This window comes from Nematolebias whitei, chromosome 4 (genome assembly GCF_014905685.2).
Source record: "Nematolebias whitei isolate Nwh7 chromosome 4, NemWhi1, whole genome shotgun sequence".
Lineage (NCBI taxonomy): Eukaryota > Metazoa > Chordata > Actinopteri > Cyprinodontiformes > Rivulidae > Nematolebias > Nematolebias whitei.
Genome location: NC_056501.1, coordinates 2,907,543 through 2,914,078, shown reverse-complemented (window position 1 = coordinate 2,914,078; position 6,536 = coordinate 2,907,543).

Genomic DNA, 6,536 nt, shown 5'->3' with positions numbered 1-6,536 from the left:
AAACAGGAAGTGACATCAAAGGGGAACTCTTTAAAAGGGCGAGTTTCCTGTCTTTGTTGAAACATTATTATTTGAACTCTGATTCCAACAGAATCTAAAGAAACATCAGATTCTTCTACTGTCTGTGTTGTTAGCCGTTGCTCTGTTCACATGTTCCTCTTCGGCATCACTTCCTGTTTTGACGTCACTTCCTGTTTCTGCACATGCAAATCTCAACGACTGTTCATCTCAGTGGCATGACTTTGTTTTATTTTTACAATACATTATTAATGCTATCCTTCCAAAATGCATTTGTATTTATTATGAAAATTTGATGTCACTGGCACTTTGAACAAGTTTTATATGGATGCAGTTGGCGATGACATGCATCGGAGTGAGGACAGAGGACATAGAGGACAGAGTGAGGACAGAGTCTGAGGAGGACTCGCTGTGAAGAGGGACTAGCCAAAAGACGTGTAAAAAGCCCTAATTAAGGTGCTTTAAGCAGGAAGTAAGAGAACTTTGGGAATACATTTTGCTGGACCCTCCCTCTCTGCTGTGCTTCAACTGTCTCCTGCAAATGAGGCTGCCATGCATGCTGATTTACTGCCTCAGGTATAACTCAAGGCATTAAGACTGTTTCAGCAAAAATGAAAACTTTTTTTTATTATTATTCAAGTTGCCAAGATGGGCTGTAAAGAAAACTAACAGGAACTTAAAATTTTTATTGAGTGCTCAGTGCAATGGAGCCATACAGAACTCCTAAAGTAAATATTCCACGTACTACTGTAGAAAAAAAAAAAAGTACCATACTTGTTCATTTCAAAACAAATAATTGTAATTTATGTGATAAAAAGGAGCAATGACTGTTGTAAATGGACCAGATTTAACTGAAAACTTAAAACTGATGAGCCCTGCTCGTTGCAGGTCTCCTGTCCTCTCTGCTACATTAGCAGCAGCTGGCTTCAGGTTGATTTGCATGTGAACAAGGCAAATTTGTTTATCCTGTCAAGCAGACGTCTCTGAGGACTGATCCGACCGGGCTCGATCTGCTACACTCCCAGTAGGATTACACTGCCGCTGCCAACACACGGTGGTAAAATGATTGACGTTTTTTCGCCTGGCCACATTTCCTCGTATCGGGCCACCTCTAATCGGATCAATTCCTGTTTGCCTTTATAGTTCAGGCAGTCACAGGTCTGAGTGGATCTGAGAAAGGTCTCATTTTGAGGGACTTTAAAAAACAATTTTTTGAGCGGTCCAAAGGTTTCTTAGCTAAATTTGGAGTGAGAGAAACACAAGTTGGAACAAATCCATGAAGCTGAAAAAAGATGCTCCTACTGCAGTTCACTGTCATTTAAAATGCAAAAATATTTAAGTGTTTAATATTTTGGTGGTTTGGTTCGTCACTGTGTGAACATTTATGAAGCTTTCACACTATGCAGATCAATTTTTCTTTTGTACGTTTTTTTGACACGATTCTTTTCCTGCAGTTTTCAGCTATTTCAAAAAGTCATGGATCAAAACCTTCATCTCTTTCAGGACAATCCTGCTGTGACTTTTGGTTTTGGTGCAACTTTAGCTTTTTGTCCTATTCCACTCCAGTTCTTGTCCATTTCCGGTTCAGTTCTTGTCCAGTTCCCAGTGGGTTCTGTGCAGCTCTCTGAATCCGCTGGGTACCGAAGTCACTGTAAAGGCCAGAACTTTTCAGGTCCGATCAAAACTTCCCCTCTACGTATTTCTGCAGAAGGCAACGAGACTTCTGGGAAATGTAAAAACTGGATTCCAAAAAAGTTGGGACACTAAACAAATTGTGAATAAAAACTGAATGCAATGATGTGGAGATGGTAAATGTCAATATTTTATTTGTAATATAACATAGATGACAGATCAAAAGTTTAATCTGAGTAAATGTAACATTTTAAAGGAAAAATATGTTGATTCAAAATTTCACAGTGTCAACAAATCCCAAAAAAGTTGGGACAAGTAGCAATAAGTAGCTGGAAAAAAAAAATTGAGCATATAACGAACAGCTGGAAGTCCAATTAACACTAATTAGGTCAATTGACAACATGATTGGGTATAAAAAGAGCTTCTCAGAGTGTCAGTGTCTCTCAGAAGCCAAGATGGTAAGAGGATCACCAATTCCACCATTGTTGCACAGAAAGATAGTACAGCAATACCAGAATGGTGTTACCCAGCGTAAAATAGCAAAGACTTTTAAGTTATCATCATCAACCGTGCATAACATCATCAAAAGATTCAGAGAATCTGGAACGATCGCTGTGCGTAAGGGTCAAGGCCGTAAAACTCTACTGGATGCTCGTGATCTCCGGGCCCTTAAACGTCACTGCACCTCAAACAGGAATGCCACTGTCAAGGAAATAACAGAATGGGTTCAGGAATACTTCCACAAAGCATTGTCAGTGAACACAATCCACCGTGCCATCCGCCGTTGCCAGCTGAAACTCTACAGTGCAAAGAGGAAGCTATTTCCAAGCAAGCTCAAACATTTGCACTGGGCCAGGGGTCATTTAAAATGGAGTGTGGCAAAATGGAAGACTGTTCTGTGGTCAGATGAGTCACGATTTGAAGTTCTTTATGGAACACTGGGACGCCATGTCATCCAGACCAGAGAGGACAAGGATAGCCCAAGTTGTTATCAACGCTCCGTTCAGAAGCCTGCATCACTGATGGTATGGGGTTGCATGAGCGCTTGTGGCATGGGCAGCTTGCATGTCTGGAAAGGCACCATTAATGCAGAGAACTATGTTCAGGTTCTAGAACAACATATGCTCCCATCTAGACGTCATCTCTTTCAGGGAAGACCCTGCATTTTTCAACACGATAATGCCAGACCACATTCTGCAGCAATCACGACATCATGGCTGCGTAGGAGAAGGATCCGGGTACTGAAATGGCCAGCCTGCAGTCCACATCTTTCACCTATAGAGAACATTTGGTGCATCATAAAGAGGAAGGTGCGACAAAGAAGGCCCAAGACGATTGAACAGTTAGAGGCCTGTATTAGACATGAATGGGAGAGCATTCCTATTTCTAAACTGGAGAAACTGGTCTCCTCTGTCCCCAGACGTCTGTTGAGTGTTGGAAGAAGAAGGGGGGATGCCACACAGTGGGAAAAATGGACTTGTCCCAACTTTTTTGGGATTTGTTGACGCCATGAAATTTGGAAACAACAGATTTTTCCCTTAAAATGATCCATTCTCTCAGTTTAAACTTTTGATCTGTGATTTGTGTTCTATTCTGAATAAAATATTAGATGTTGGCACCTCCACATCATTGCATTCACTTTTTATTCACAGTTTGTTTAGTGTCCCAACTTTTTTGGAATCCGGTTTGTAGTTCTTATGAGGCTGCACATGTCAAAAGTATTTTATTTTTCGTTAACTTTTTACTATTCAGTATCCTGTACTGTCCCAATCATGTGAGTAATATTAAAGTTGACAATAATGTTGTGTATAGTTTTTTTTCTTGTGTCCAATCTTACTTTGAAAAAACGTGTAAGTTGAACTGGGAGGTAGCGAGGGACTACCGTGTAGTTTTTTTGTGTTTTAATTTTAAATGCTTGAGGTGGCAGCAGATTATTCTATGGCGGTGAAGGCCACCTCCATCCCACCCCGGCTCCACCATTGCACGTGGTGGTGGATAAACGCGCTCCCTCCACTCACCAGGATTCATCCCTCTGCGCTGACTCACACAAGAAAAATAAATAAAAAATAACATAAAAAAGAACTCTGTGTTCTTCTCCACTGTTTAAGTCGTACACACTTAATTATCTCACATCAAAAAACATTAAGATTACATTTCCTGTTCAGTTCTGTGTAAATAAAGCTTGAATGAATTCCAGACCCCCCCCCCCAAAAAAACAAACAAAAAAAAAAAAACACTCATCTAAACAACTACCAACATTCACTATTCAAAGTGACGAGGGCCGTCGAAGTACAACTTGTTTTAGTAAAATGGACTTAACTGGCTCCAGAGCGGACTTCCCGGTGGATCATTATGTAGTTGCAGCCGTTTTTATATTTCAATGCAAAATGTTTTAATGCCGTTTGAAGATCGCTTATTCTCATGTTGTCATCAGAGTTCATCCCTGATGCACTAAGCATGACAAACTCATTATAACAATGTGACACGCTCCAAAAGAGATGATATTAATCCTTTGAACCCAGATTAAAATGTATATGTCATCTTATTACTCATCATTATGGCACAATGAAAATAGCTTATGGATTTGGACTGGGATCAGGTTGAAGTCGAGCTGGAAACTGTTTTATTGTTGATAAATAACGGCTCAGTGCAGAATATTAAACGGCTGTTGATCTCACGCTGACGATTCTGGCTGAGAATGTGTTTTCAATAGATTTGATTAAAAGGAAGCAAGCAGAATAAGATCGGGAGCATTGTTGAGACGGCTCATCTCCTCTCTGCTGCCAACACCACATCTGTGGAGGCGCCCTCGGACCCCCCGCTTTGCTCAACTTTCTGCTCCCCCACACGTCCAAATTGATCCACGAGAGACGCTTGAGAAATTGATGGTTCTATTCAAACACCGGCTCGGGTCAGAAACGTAACGGCACGTTTGATTTTCCGCTGCGTATGAGAACATGGGGTTTGCTTCGGGGAGGCAGGATCAGCGCTGTAAGCATGCGCGTCTGCACACGGGTGTCTGTAACTGCAAACATTCGTTTGTGGCCTATAATGAGGTAAATGTAGCAGAAATCAAAGAGTTCAGAGTAAAACTGTTGTTGATGTAACTCTGTATATAGTTGATATTCACAGCAGCCAGGTCTGCTGTGGGTCCTGTTATCATGTTATCCCTTAAGGCAGAAATTATGTCTTCTATCAAATATTTGATCGTTGGCAGCCTTAAAGAAGATTCTTTTTTCTAAACCTGTTTTCAGGAGGAGAAACGAGGGAGAGATGATCGTCCAATCACCGCAGCGGCTGGGACTCAACAAAGTATCATTGCCATGGGAGACCAATTTCAGCTCAATTATATCCACTCCCTGCTGCTTTTGCCCTCTGTAGTGCTCAGCCAAGCTGCTGGGAAAGTTCTTCTCATCTCGGAAAGATGTTGATATAATTATATTTTTTTACTTAAAAGTGAACTTAAGTTCCCGTTCCTCGGTTATTTTTAATGGGAATGTTGATTCGCCAGCTGAACTAAAGTGGCTCCTGGGATGAACACTTTTTTTTCCCAGACTTGTCCATCACCTTCGCGTTCGATCTTGAGACATTCGTATCGGCAGCTGAGCTCAGGATTTGTAGATTTAAATCAATAGCGGCCTCTCGAGTGTTGACGCGAGTGCTTCAGCCTTTAGTGACGTGCACACTGCAGCCCCTCATGCCTCCAGGTAAAGTACTGGGATAATGGAGCAAAACGCTACATTTTTACTGAACTTAAAATACTTCTATTTCAGCCTCTTTTGGGGGGTGCTCAAGCCCCCCTAAATTTTAACTCTGCACCCCTGAAAAATACACAGTAAACCATCATTAGGGTTTTGTAAGGAAACGCCATTCTCAAACGTTAGATTCACCAAAATACTAAATAAATTGGGAATACATTTGGAGTAAATGATGACGGTCTGCTGGACATGGGCACCAGCGACCCCCATGACCCAAGATGGAACAAGCGGGTAAAGATGATGGATGGATGGATGATGACGGTCTTAAACAAATCTGATTTATTCATTTTAATTTTTTTCATGAGCCAGATTCTCAATGCCACCTGTCAATCAACCCAGTAGTCTCGTGAGCAACTGACCAATCAGCGATCTGTTTGTCCTGAAGTAACACGCCCCTTACCAGCAGGAGCTCCACCCCTTTTTTCTTTTGAATTACGAAAACGTTGCGGTCAGAGGGATTTCATGAAAAATCATTAGAATACATAGTTGAGCGTTGTCCGTGGAGAACGTGTGTTTCATGCAGTGTTACCCTGAGCGTGTAGAGGCAGTTTAATACATTCACAAAACCTAAACGGAGTCTGGACAAATGTAAAAGATGATAAAACCCTGCGGCCGACGTCATGATCAGCTGAATATAACGGTTATAAACAGGAAGTGCCAAGTTATAAACAGGAAGTGCCACATGTTCATCTGTATGAAGGTAACTGCAGGTAAATCCTCCATTTTCTGTCATAACATTGAATGCTTAATGGTTAAAATGAAAGTTGATGTTTAAATTTAGTTGCTTTGTGTGTTTTATATGTGGATTTATGTTGTAACTTTAGTCTTTGTTTATGATCAGAACACAACTTATTTTGCACAAAGCTTTTATTAGTTGTGTAATGCAAAGTGGAGCGCTTCAACTGTAACATCTTCGCTAGCACGTCTGTATCGCATGCTGCTAGCTTAGCACTACTTCCTGTTGCTCTAAAATAATTATTGAATCCAGTGATCACTTATGTAGGTAAATGTAGATGTTGAACAACCTGTTAGAATACAGGTCTACTTTATTCAAAATGTTCAGGGGGAGGACCCCAGAACCCCCACCAGTGCCCCCCCCCCCCCCCCCCCCCCCCCCCCCCCCCCCCC